Raw genomic sequence first — 14,167 nt, 5'->3', positions numbered from 1 at the left:
AATTAAGTCTCTACTGCGTAAACTGGCAAAGAACTTGAGAAGGCAATTCACGTAAAACTAGATGCTATTAGTAAACAAGCATGTGAAAAAATGTTTGACTTTGCTGTGATCAAAGAAATGCCTGCACGAACACTGTGGGGGCATTTTATACCCACTACATTAAGATAATTGTGTTTTGTTTTTTGAGACAGCGTCTCACTCTCTCGCCCAGGCTGGAGTGCAGTAGCGCAATCTCAGCTCACTTCAACCTCCACCTCCGAGGCTCCAGTGATTTTCATGTCTCAGCCTCCCAAGCAGCTGGGATTACAGGTGTATGCACCACGCCCGGCAATTTTTTGTATTTTTAGTAGAGACATGCTGGCCAGTCTGGTCTCCAACTCCTGGCCTCAAGTGATCTACCCACCTCAGCCTCCCAAAGTGGTGGGATTACAGGCATGAACCATGGCACCCGGCCCCCTGCATTAGGAGAATTTTAAGAGTTACCTAGTATTACAACACTGTGGTAAAGCAAGTTGACTCATACGCTATTGGACATCAGGGATCATCTTAAAATTCCATAATATCCCTTTATCCTAAGGAATTTTTAAAGATTTAAAAAAAATAAAGCTGCATGAGGTGTTCTTTCCAATGTCATTTCTAAGAAGAAAAATAAATTTATATATGTGTGTGTATATTTCTATGTATTTGTGTGTGTGTGTCTGTGTGTATACACATGCCTCATTTCCTCGTCTATAAAATGTGGCTAATAACAGTACCTAAAGAGTGATTATGAGCATTAAGTAAAACTCTTCAGGCTGGACGCAGTGCCTCACACCTATAATCCCACAATTTGGGAGATGGAGACAGGCGGGTCACTTGAGACCAGCATGGGCAACATGGCGAAACCCCACCTCTACAAAAATATGAAAATCAGCTGGGTGTGGTGGCACATGCCTGCTGTCTCAGCTGGTGGGAGTGATGACTGAGCCCAGGAGATCGAGGCTGCAGTACGCAGAGCTCACACCACTGCACTCTGGCCTGGGCGACAGAGCAAGACTCTGTCTCAAAGAAAAAAAAAAGAAAAAAAAGAATAATGATAATATAAAATTGTATCACTTCAAATGCATATACACAAGAGTTTATAACAACGTAAACATGATGAGAAGTGGATGAAGGACTAGAAGGAGAAGGAATAATGAAAATCGCCACTGCACGAACAAGGGAGGTGTATACATCACTTTTCTTTTTGGAAATATTTTGGTTCTAGTACAAACAGAGATCTGCTGGGAAACAAAATTAAAGGATACCAAAAGCCACTCTAATGAATTGGCACCTCCTGGGAAGCCTCATATTACATCTGGGATCTCTGCATCTAAGATATTTGAAATAATAAACCCAGCATACATCCCCCCTGGGGACACCATGTGGTGTGTGGGACTAGCCAGCTGATGGCACTGCTTCACTTGCCCAGAGGACCACAGAGGCATTTATTGGCCTCAATAATATACCAGTGCTGGTTATCCAATCTTCCTTAAAGATGAAGTCTTTGCCTTGGCCAGGCATGGTGGTGCATGCCTGTAGTCCCAACTACTGGGGAGGCTGAAGTGGAAGGATTGCTTAAGCCTAGGAGTTCTAGGTTGCACTGAGCTATGATTGTGCTGCTGCAGTTCAACCCGGACAAGAAAGCAAGACCCTGTCTCAAAAAAAAAAGAGAAAGAAAAATAAAGTCTTTTTCTTAAACCCAATACTCAAAACACAAAGCAAATCTCTGCATAGTTGGGAAATGGACCCAAGTTTGATCTAGATGAACAGGACCTTCCAGAAATAGTATGGAGAATCCTTAAAGAACTAAAAGTAGAACTACCATTTGATCCAGCAATCCCACTACTGGGCATCTACCCAGAGGAAAAAAAGTCATTAGATGAAAAAGATACTTGCACACACATGTGATAGCAGCACAATTTGCAATTGCAGAAATGTGGAACCAGCCCGAAGGCTCATCAATAAACGAGTGAATGAAGACACTGTAGTACATATACACGATGGAATACTACTCTGCCGTAAAAAGGAATGAATGAATGGCACTCACAGCAACCTGGATGGGACTGGAGACTATTATTCTAAGTGAAGTAACTCAGGAATGGGAAACCAAACATCGTATGTTCTCACTCATAAGTGGGAACTAAGCTATGAGGATGCAAAGGCATAAGAATGACACAGTGGACTCTGGGGACTCAGAGGGAAAGGGTGGGATGGGGGTGAGGGATGAAAGGCTGCAAATTGGGTGCAGTGTATACTGCTCAGGTGATGGGTGCTCCAAAATCTCACAGATCACCACAAAACAACTTATGTAACCAAACACCACCTGTTCCCCAATAACCTATAGAGATTAAAACTTTTAAAAAATAAATAATAATTTTTTTTAAATAACAAAAAACAGTAACCTTCCAAGAAGCTGCCTTGACCTGCAGGACCAAGGAGCAGGTGGTTACTCCACCCTTTTGCGATGTGGTCAATAGCCAGGAAGTGTCGGGCAGCAGACAACTTATCCCCAGATTCGTTTAAATCTACAAATGAAGAAAAATGAAAATCACCAGAGGGACAGGCTTCAGGATAATGACAGAACGACCTAGAGGCAGCCTTAGGCTTTTTCTTCCCAAAAGTCAGCCAAGTTTGAAAATCTCTACCCACTCCAAAGCCATGCATGGAAAGTGACTTCACTCACAGCTCCTGCATTGTCACGGGCTTGTGAAGGACAAATCGAGATATGTGTCACCGAGAGACAGAAACGTAGCTGATCCAAGTTGAGCCTGAGCCCCGAACAACTGCCTGCATGACTCAGAATGTGTGTAGTGAGGAACTATATGGCTCCAATAAAGGAAGTGACAGGTTCAGTGGAGGATATAAATCCAGAAGAGAAATATCAGGAGATAACATAGAACCTGGCATGACCAGAGGCTGGATCACACTGAGCTCAGATTCAGAGGTCCAAATGCCTATTCCATTTGGGATGCCAATAGGCACCTCAAACCTAATAGTTCAAACACAGGCCTCCATGTCTTTGCCCTCACCTGTCCAGCCAGCTGCCTGCCAGTCTCGTGTAAGGGTAAAAGCCTCCCTGCAGGCCTTCTGCTGGAATCTCTTTGCTTACTCCCCTTGTTTTACGTCCCACATCCAAACCCATCAGAAAATTCCATTGGTCCTAGCTTCAAGATACCCCTAAATCTCTCGTGTTCTCGTCACCTCCGCTACAACCACCCTGGTCCAGGTCATCATCACTGCATCATGGCTCCACAGGTGTAAATTTTTCTCCAAGCACATCAAGTCATAATCATTCAATCTACAGCTTAAAAAAGATCTACACCTTAAAAAAGAAATAGTAAGTGTCCTTTACCCTATGTCACTTTCATCTCAATGAAGCTGTTTTTAATTTTTTTAATTCAATTTCTAAAAATTCAATGGGATCCTATCCCTTCGCCGCTCTAAACCTTCCGGGGGCTTCCCATTTCACTCAGAGTAAAAGCCACAGTTCTTGGAATGACCCACAAGGTGACAGACATCTGGTTATGAAGCCACGGTTCCCTCATTCCTATCCGCCTCCTCGTCACCCGTGCCAGGCCAGCTCCACCTGCCTCACTGTTTTCTCAAACACAGGAGGTGCATTCCCCTGGCGTTTACACGGGCTGCTAGCTTTTGCCTGGAAGGTTTTTCTTCCAGGCAACTTCGTGATTCACTTCTTCACCTCTTTCAAGTCTTGATCCAAATGTCACCCGCCCAGCAGGGTCTTCCCTGCCATGGAATTTAAAACCCCAACTGTCCCCCACTCTTAAGTTTCCATCTCTCCTCCATGCTTTATTTTCTACACAGCACTTACCGCACGCCACGTTTCCACTTTGCAGAATCCAATTTCTGAGCATAGACGTTTTATTTTTTGTCTATGTCTCTCCTGACTTAAGCTCAGAAAGACAAAGATTGTTTTTTATTTTGGGGGGATTTTTTTGTTGTTTTTCTTTTGGGACAATCTCACTGTGTCGCCCGACTAGAGTGCAGTGGCACAAACCTCAACCTCCCGGGTTCAGGTGATTCTCCTGCCTCAGCCTCCCAAGGATCTGGGATCACAGGTGTCCACTACAAATCCTGGCTAATTTTTCTATTTTTAGTGGAGATGGGGTTTCACCATGTTGGCCAGGCTGGTCTTGAACTCCTGACCTCAGTTAATCTGCTTCCCTTGTCCTCCCAAAGTGCTGAGATTGCTGGCGTGAACCACAGAGCCCTGCCCCGTTCTGGCTTTTAAATGGAAATTGATGACCTCAGAAGCAGAAGTACAGACAAACCCTCTCCCGGGTCTCCATCTATGTGGAGGCCAAAAAGGCCAAAGTCAGAAGTGCTGGGGGCTGTGGGACCTCCCTCCTCCACCAGGTCCGGCATTTCCCACACTTTCTGGGTCCGACACTTGATTTTAGCAGCCAGGGAGTACAGGAAAGGAGTGCAGCTGGAGCCGTTCTCCCCTCACCACTCGAGGTGGCCTGATGTCTCAGAGCATCCAAAAAAGAACACAAACACCAGTTAATTGGAAGGCTGCGGCAGGAGAATTGCTGGAACCCAGGAGGCAAGGTTGCAGAGAGCCAAGATCACACCACGGCACTCCGGCCTGAGCGAAAGACGAGACTCCATCTCAGAAAAAAGGAAAGAAAAGAAAAAAAAAACAAACAGGTTTTTACGAGGTCTGTAAACCCAATGGACAAGGCGCTCTCAGCCTGGAAATGTCCCTGCTCTGAACCAGTTGCCTTGCCAACAAAAGCCACATGTTTCCACTCTGCAGAATCCAATTTCTGAGCAATGTGACAGTGACAGGTCCAGAGACATGCTACACACTCCCAAGGTGCCTTTGAACACCTGCTGAATCATTAAGAACAATGTGTATCTCTGGATGTATTTAGCAAAATGGAATGTGTGCCAGGCAAATGCGTATCATGCTCAGTTTATGCAGCAGACTCCACCACCCCGGGCCACCCCCAAGCATCTTGCAAGCTACAGAGAACACAAGGCTAAGCCACCTTCTCTACCACCATCTTTCTCAGAATCACTGCAGACTCACTCCGGAAGTCAATATTAAGCATTAATATTAACACCTTAATATTATTTAATCCTCACAACAACCCTGTGATTTACATTATTATCCCATTTCAGATGGAGGGAGGGAAACCTAGAATGGGTAAGTAGGGCTAGGTACTGTGGCTCACTCCTGTAATTCCACCACTTTGGGAAGCTGAGGCAGGAAGATTGTTTGAGGCTAGCCTGGGCAACATAGGGAGAGCCCCCACCCCCGCTCCTCCCCATCTCTACAAAAAGAAAAATTTAAAAATTAGCCAGGAATGGTGATGTGCACCTGTAGTCCCAGCTACTTGGGAGACTGAGGTGGGAAGATCCCTTGAGCCCAGGATTTGGAGTTTGCAGTGAGCTGTGATGACACCACCGCACTCCAGCCTGGGTGACAGAGTGAGACCATGTCTCTCCAAAAAAAGAAATAAAGTGTAAGTAATTCTCTAAAGTCACACAGCTAGAAAAAAATGATGCCAGGATTTAAACCTAGACCACCTGCCTCCAGAGTTTACCCTCTTAAATACTCCCTGTGCTATAACTCTGGAATACTCTGTATTACTCTTAAAATGTACAAGCCGAAAGATTGCTGTATCTGTCATTGCTGCATAACAACCCATCCAAAAACTTCACAAAGAAAAACATCAAGTTAACTCTGCTCCTGGACACAGTGGGTGAGGAATTTGGGCAGGACACCATGGGGACAGCTTGTCTCTGCTCTACTGCGTCTATCTAAGACATCAGCTACAAAGGCTCGAAGGCTGAGAATGACTCAACAGCTGGGACTGATACCATCTGAAGGTATTATACTCACACGTCACTCTCTACGCACGGTCTCTCCATGTGATCTGGACTGCTCGGTCAGGTGGCTGGGTTCCAGAAGCAAGTGTCCCACAAGGCAGGAAGTAGAAGCTGTCTGTTTCTTATGACGGACACTGGAAGCCAGCACAGCAACACGTCTACTGTTTTCTATCGACCAAGCAGTTCCAGAGTCCAGAACCCTACTTCTTAAAGAGTTTTGTGGCCATTTTTTTAAAACCACCAACAAGATCGTTCAGTCCAGCTCCTTTATTACTTATATATTTATTTTTATTTATTTATTTTTTTGAGACAGAGTCTCTCTCTGCCGCCCAGGCTGGAATGCAGTGGCGTGATCTCAGCTCACTGCAACCTCTACCTCCCGGGTTCAAGCCTTTCTCCTGCCTCAGCCTCCCAAGTAGCTGAAATCCAGCTAATTTTTGTATTTTTAGTGCAGACAAGTTTTCACCATGTTGGCCATGCTGGTCTTGAACTCCTGGGCTCAAGTGTTCCACCCGCCTCGGCCTCCCAAAGTGCTGGGATTACAGGCGTGAGCCACTGCGTCCGGCCAGTCCAACCCCTTTAAATTCTAGCTGAACAACTGAAGCTCAGAGAAGCTAAGCAATGCATCCAAGATTGCATAACTTGTAAAGTGCTAGTGGCAGGATGGAACAGGTGCCTTCAGGCCGGTCTCTTCTGCTACACCACGCTGTCTCACGTGGCTGCACATTGAAATCACCTGGGGAACTTTAAAAGCGCTGATGCTCAGGTGCCTCCTGCAGAGATTCTGATTTGTTTTGACATGGCCTGGGCGTGGGGATCTTTAAAAGCTTTCCAGGGGCTTTAATGGTCCGCAATGTGAGAATCGTGCTCTATGCAATACCCCCAGGTGGTTCCATACAGGTGAAATCCACCACTGTTTCAGGGTCGCCACATTTGCAGTGGCCCTAGCCTACGATGGGAACAGCTACACCAAGAACAGATTTCTGACACCTTCACCTGGTTCACTAGCTTCATCCTGAAACTTTGTCCAACATACCTGACAGATTTTTGTATTTTTTGTAGAGACAGGGTTGCGCCACATTGCCCAGGCTGGTCTTGAACTCCTGACCTCAAGCAATCTGCCTGCCTTGGCCTCCCAAAGTGCTGGGATTACAGGCATGAGCCACTGCAATTTACCACCTTCTCTTTCTTGATAATACTTTGTGGCGGGGCTTTGTTTGTGTGGGTGCGTGTGTGTGTGTAGGGGAGTCTTAACCTTTAAGTTCAGGGGTAGAAGTATGGGTTTGTGACACAGGGAAACTTGTGTTATGGGGGTTTGTTGTACAGATCATCTCATCACCCAGGTATTAAGCCTAGTACTCATTAGTTATTTTTCGTGATTCTCTTCTTCCTCCCACCCTCCACCCTCTGAAAGGCCCCAGCGTGTGTTGTTCCCCTCTTTTCTCCATGTGTTCTCATCATTTAGCTCCCACTTATAAAAGAGAATATGCAGTATTTGGTTTTCTGTTCCTGTGTTAGTTTGCTGAGGAGAATGGCTTCCAGCTCCATCCATGTCCCTGTAAAGGACATGAGCTCGTTCTTTTTTATGGCTGCATAGTATTCCATGGTATATATGTACCACATTTTCTCTATCCAGTCTATCACTGATGGGCATTTAGGCTGAACCATGTCTTTGCTATTGTGAATAGTGCTACAGTGAACATACGTGTGTGCATGTGTCTTCATAATAGAACGATTTGATCCCCTCAGCTTCCACCTCACCCACCTTCCAGTGGCGCTTCAGAAGCAGCACTCTAACACTTAATGCTTCAACTATGAGTCATGCTCACCTCTTCATCACCATCTGCCAAGCTCCAGAAATTTATTTTTGCCTTTGGAGTCCATCAGAGATGGTGGCTCAAAGGCCAGGTTATCCCGCTCACCCTGCCTGAGCCTCATGGATAACCACTAACCCCAGTCATAGCATTCCTCCTCCAGCTCCAAACATGTCTTTTTTCCTCTTCCTGGTGCAGATAGCACTGGACTAAAATTGTGTCTAAATCATGCTTTAAAGGTTTCATTCTGGCCAAGCATGGTGGCTCACACCTGTAATCCCAGCACTTTGGGAGGCCAAGGCAGGAGGATGCCTTGAGGCCAAGAGTTAGAGACCAGCCTAAGCAACATAGCAAGACCGTCTCTGAAAAAAAAATTACCTAGGCCTGGTGTCATGCACCTATAGTCCCAACTACTCAGGAGGCTGAAGTGGGAGAATCAGTTGGTCTCAGAGTTGGACCACTGCGCTCCAGCCTGGCCAACAGAGCAAGACCCTGTCTCAATTAAAAAGAAAAAAAGGTTGATAGGTTGATTTTGCTAAAGCATCAGTCAACTTAGTGGGGGCAAAAAAAGTCCATCCCTGTGATTACTTCACTGAAATAATTGATCAGGTGCATCTTATGTCTTGCATCATAATAAACTGGCCAAAAAATATTAGCCTAAACAAGTATTTTTAGTGTCTCTCCTTAGATTCAAAATCTCATGAAGGGCAGATTTTTTAAATGCAGATGTAAAGCAGGAAACTTTCTAATATTGCTATCCTAGATTTACTGATTTATATTAGGTTAGGAGAAGATCTTTATAGTTTTATCATGGGTACATATCTCCTGAGAATAATTTTATAAAATATATTTATTCTTCACTTTACACAAAATGAAATCTTCCTAAACTTCATAGGCAATTATTTCAAATACGCCAAAGAAAAGATATTGAAAGGAACTTTCTATCTGGGTTCATTATACTTTTCTCTTTGCCATTGTGTATCTTTGAGCATTTTCATAAGACTAAGAAGGAAGGAAAGAAGAGAGGGAGGCTGGGCAGCCTCAGGGAATTCTATGATAGTCTAAAACCTCATTATAGAAGGAAATGCAAATTAATACCCCCTACCAAAAAAAAATCATGCATTTGTTATTTGTGTGTGTGTTTCTAAAGTCTAATTTCTCTAGACCAGGGCTCTAAAAATCTAAAATATTCATTCTCTCTTTTTTGAGACAGAGTCTTGCTCTGTAGCCCAGTTGGAGGGCAGTAGTGGTGCAATCATAGTTCACTCACTGCGCCCTCAAACTCCTGGGTTCAAGCAATCCTCCCGCCTCGGCCTCCCAAAGGATTGGGATTACAGGCATGAGCCACTGCACCTGGCCTAAAATAATTATTCTTATAAAGCAGTTTTCTCTTCTGGTCTTCCGTTTCCTCTCCCTCTCCCTCTCCTGATATGGGTCTCACTACTAAGCAAGTGAAAGGCTCATAGCTACCTTGGTTTACAAAAGTCTTGTCTACTTTTTTTTTTTTTTTTTTTTTTTTTGAGATGGAGTCTTGCTCTGTCTCCAGGTTGGAGTGCAGTGGCACAATCTTGGCTCACTGCCTCCCGGGTTCAAGCGACTCTCCTGCCTCAGCCTCCCAAGTAGCTGGGACTATAGGCACGTGCCACCACACCCAGCTAATTTTTGTATTTTTAGTAGAGACGGGGTTTCTCCATGTTGGCCAGGATGGTCTCAAACTCCTAATCTCATGATCCGCCCACCTCAGCCTTGTCTACTTTATATATACACCTAGGTGTCTACTTTAAGACTTGGTCACTCTTTGGGTGGACACAGCTCTATCCCGTGTAGCCCGTGCTGCTTCCACCTGCACTGCAGGTTGCCTTTGCTTCTCCTCTCTCAAGTCCTACTTGCACGCTACAGGCCATAACAGAGTTGACGCTTCTTCAGTGCTTCGTTACTGAAATAAATTCTGATAGGTACTGCTTTGTAGATCAAAGTGTTTGCGAGGCACTTCCCTGCACAGTTTCCACGGGATTTGATGGATTAGATAGATGCATTAGGCTGTTCTTGCATTGCCTAAAAGAAATGCATGAGGCTGGGTAATTTATCAAGACCCTTAATTGGCTCATGGATCTACGGGCTATATAGGAAGCATGGTGCTGGCATCTGCATGACTTCCGGGGAGGCCTCAGGGAGCTTTTCCTCATGGTGGAAAGCAAAGGGGAGTAGCCATGTCACATGGCAGGAGCAAGAGAGAAGGGGAGATGCCACATACTTTTCCATGACCAGATCTCATGAGAACTCACTCACCATGGTGAGGACAGCACCGTGCTATGAGGAATCCACCCCCATAACCCAAACACCTCCCATCAGGCTTTACTTCTAACATTGCAGATTACATTTCCACATGAGATTTGGAAGAGACACATAATTCAAACTATATTAATGGACTGGATCACAATTAAAGTGTGCTTACAATCACAGTGTTAAAAGAAAGCTTAATTTCATCAAGACCAATTGCCCATACAATGATGTGCCTCTTTAAATAAAACCTTGGTTCTTTATAGCACCCAAAGGAACCACACATGCATGGTTATGGTTTGGCTCTGTGTCCCCACCCAAATCTCATGTTGAATTACACTCTTCAGGGTTGGAGGAGGGGCCTGGTGGGAGGTGACTGGATCATGGGGGCAGATTTCCTCTTTGCTCTTCTCATGATAGTGAGTTCTCGCACAATCTGTTGTTGTTTAGAAGTGTGTGGCACTTCCCCCTTTGCATTCTCTCTCCCTCTCTCTCTCTCTGTCTCTCTCGTCACCAGGTGAAGATGTGCCTGCTTCCCCTTTACCTTCCGCCATGACTGTAAGTTTCCTGAGGCCTTCCCCCCAGCCATGTCTCCCGTAAAGCCTGTGGAACTGTAAGTCAATTAAACCTCTTTTCTTCATGAATTACCCAGTCTCAGGTAGCTCTTTATACCAGTGTGAAAACAAACTAATACATGCACCTTCTATGCTGATCTTGAAGAGCTGTAACAAATTTAATAATTAAGCATTTAGACTCCAGAGCCAGGAAGACTTGGATTGCAATCCCAACTTCACCACTTTCTAGCTGTGTGGCCTTGGACAAATCACTCCAGCCATCTGTTTTCTCATGCGTTAAATGGGGGTAATAATAGTACCTGTCTCGTGGGACTATTATAAGTGTCAGATAAGATGATATTTACAAAGCATGGTGCCCAGCACAGAATCAGTGTCCTGGAAAAGTGAAGTTCTACTGTGGAGCTTGTCGATATATCTGCCATACTCCTGGGAAGTAGGACTTTTATTATTCACAATTAAGGAAACCAGTTCCGAAAGGTCACTTGACTGGCCCAAAATCACATGGCCCTAGGGTGGAAGAAGCGGAAGTGGAAGATCAAGTATTTAAACCCAGGACTGTGTATCATTTATTTCTCCCTTTTCCTGCAGCAATCCTTCTGCCAAGTGATTTTCCAGCCTATAATTAAGCTCTTTATTTTTATTTCTTATTTTTTTTTACAGACAGGGTCTCATTTTTTCACCCAGACTGGAGTGCAGTGGCACCATCATAGTTCACTGCAGTCTTTAGCTCCTGAGCTCAAGTGATCCTCCTGCGTCAGCCTCCTGAGAAGCTGGGACTACAGGCACGTGCCACCATGCCCTCCTAGTTTTTGTGGTTTTTTTTCATGTAAAGATGGGGTCTCCTTATGTTGCCCCGGCTGGCGTCAAACTCGTGATTTCAAGTGATCCTCCCCCTTCCGCCTCCCAAAGTGCTGGGATAACAGGCAGTTAAGCACTTCCAATGACAGAGAACTCACCACCCACCAATTCAGCCCTAACAACCCACCTTCCGGCATTTCCATCAGTAGCACGTTCTCCCTTCTCTTGAGCTGGAATCTGTCTCCACATAAGAGCCCTCCACTGGTCTGACTCTGCCCTGCAGGGCCACCAGGAACAAATCTGCTCTCTTTCCTGTCACAACCCTTCAATCTTTAAAGACCCAGTCATGTAACCCACCCCTCACCCGCCACCTCGCCAAGTCCTCTCCTCTCCAGACCCCCAGATTCTTTCACCATTCATCTTCCAGAACACAGGATGAATCCCCTTCCCACCCAGGCCCGCTGCTCTGCCTCAGGGCTTGACAAGAGGCATATACTATTGATGACCAGAGAAGCTTTCATCCTGCCCCGGGAGGCTTGTAATACATTTATGCTTTCTGGGGATGACACATACTCCAGGAGTACTAAGAATTGCTGTCAATCTCTCTGGCATTGTGACCGACTCTGGCATTTCACCATATAATCACTTTTTTTCTCCCAAGGGGCTGCCTGCTTGAGAAAACTGTCATATTCTTCAGCCAAGGGGAACCAAAGTGTTCTGAAGCAGATAAACATAGCTTTGCCATGTGGCTCCTTCCAGACACTTTTCTGATGCATCAGCTTGTGGTAAAGAAGCTAAAATAACCTACAGTCAGAGATATTGGCCTCATACCAGCTCCACAGGCCTCACCAGCCTTAGAGAAGGATTTTTGTCAGGATAGGACAGGTTAGGCTGTGTTGGAAAAGATCCCAAAAGATGGAGCATGGTGGCCCATGCCTGCAATCCCAGCACTTTGAGAGGCTGAGGCAAGATCGCTTGAGCCCAGGAGTTCAAGATCAGCCTGGGCAACATAGCAAGACCCCACCTCTACAGGGCATTCAAAAATTAGCTAGGCATAGTGGCATGCGCTCATAGTCCCGTCTACTTGGGAGGCCGGGATGGGAGGATTGCTTGAGCCCAAGAGTTTGAGGCTGCAGTGAGCTATGATCATACTATTGCACGCCAGACTGGGTGACAGACAGAAAGCCTGTCTCTAAACAAAAAAAGGAAAGAAAAAAAGAGGGCTGAAAACCTCCGTGACTTAACAGTAAAAATTCATTTCTCATCTATGCAAAGTTCACTGTAGATCTGGCAAGTACCCAGGGCAGTTTGCTTTCAACTGATGACTCGTGGGTCCAGGGACCTGGATCTTACTGCTACACATCCAGAAGACAGCTTCCAGGTCACGCTGGCAAGGGAAGAGCCAGCTCTTCAATGCTTCAACCCAGAACCAACATAAATCACTTTTGCCTATAAGCCATGGCCAGAAATAGTCATATGGCCCCATCCAACTGCAGGGGGCTGGGAAAATGTGGGGGAACACAGGGATATTCAAGAAGCAGTCAATGGGCTGGGTGCAGTGGCTCACACTTGTAATCCCTGAGAGGGAGGAGGGTTACTTGAGGCCAGGAGTTCAAGAGCAGCCTGGGCAACATAGGGACATCCCATCTCTACCAAAAAAAAAAAAAAAAAAAAAAAAAAACATATATATGCTTTAATTAGCCAAGCATGATGGCTCATTTCTGCAGTCCCGGCTATTGGGGAGGCTGAGGCGGGACAATCACTTGAGCACAGGAGTTAGAGGCTGCAGTGAGCCATGATTGCCCCATTGCACTCCAACCTGGATGACAGAACAAGACTTATCTCAAAAAAAAAAAAAAGGAAAAAGCAGTAAGTAAATATTCTGCCACAGAAGGGAATAATCTCAACGGCTTTTAACCCCAACACACTTGCCTGCACATCTAGAGAAATCGCTGTGATACCGAGCTCCCAGCATCACTCCTGATGACTCACAGCCCTTCCGCAGCCATAGTGTTTGATGGCCACTGCCACCAATGTCACCGTCTTAGCCACTCGATGGTGATCTCAATTGGCAGCTACGGAAAACTCCCTCCTATCTCTCTCTGCTGCCATTAACCTCATCGAGGATCTTGTCATTTCTTTTCCAAATCTTTTTTTTTTTTTTTTGAGATGGCGTCTCACTCTGTCACCAGGCTGGAGTGCAGTGGCATGATCTCAGCTCGCTGCAACCTCCACCTCCTGGGTTCAAGTGATTCTCCCACCTCAGCCTCGTCTGTAGCTGGCATTACAGATTCTGGCCACCACACCAAGCTAATTGTTGTCTTTTTAGTAGAGACGGGTTTTCACCATGTTGGCCAGGCTGCTCTCAAACTCCTGACCTCACGTGATCTGCTTGCCTCAGCTTCCCAAAGTGTGCAGATTGCGGGCGTGAGCCACTGCACCTGGCCTCTTTTCCAAATCTACTGTCACAGTGTTCTTAACCGGTCTTCATTCCTCTCTCATCAAACCACTGTCCATCACCATTTTACAAATCTAACCCAATTATAGCCTTTGACAGTTTATATCTGCCATAGCCACAGTTCAACAGAAGAGGCTCTATTTCTTTACAGCAGTGTAAAGATATTTTTTAGAGACAACGTCTCACTCTGTCACCCAGGCTGGAGTGCAGTGGTGCAGTCATAGCGCACTGTACCCGCTGCCTCCTGGCTCAGGTGATCCTCCTGCCTCAGCCTCCTGAGTAGCTGGGACTACACACATGTACCACCATGCCTGGCTAATTTTTTTTTTTTTTTTTTTTTTTTTTGCCTGGCTAATTTTTGC

This window comes from Sapajus apella, unplaced genomic scaffold (assembly GCF_009761245.1).
Source record: "Sapajus apella isolate SASKATOON/1434 unplaced genomic scaffold, GSC_monkey_1.0 scaffold88, whole genome shotgun sequence".
Lineage (NCBI taxonomy): Eukaryota > Metazoa > Chordata > Mammalia > Primates > Cebidae > Sapajus > Sapajus apella.
This window is presented reverse-complemented; position numbering follows the sequence as displayed.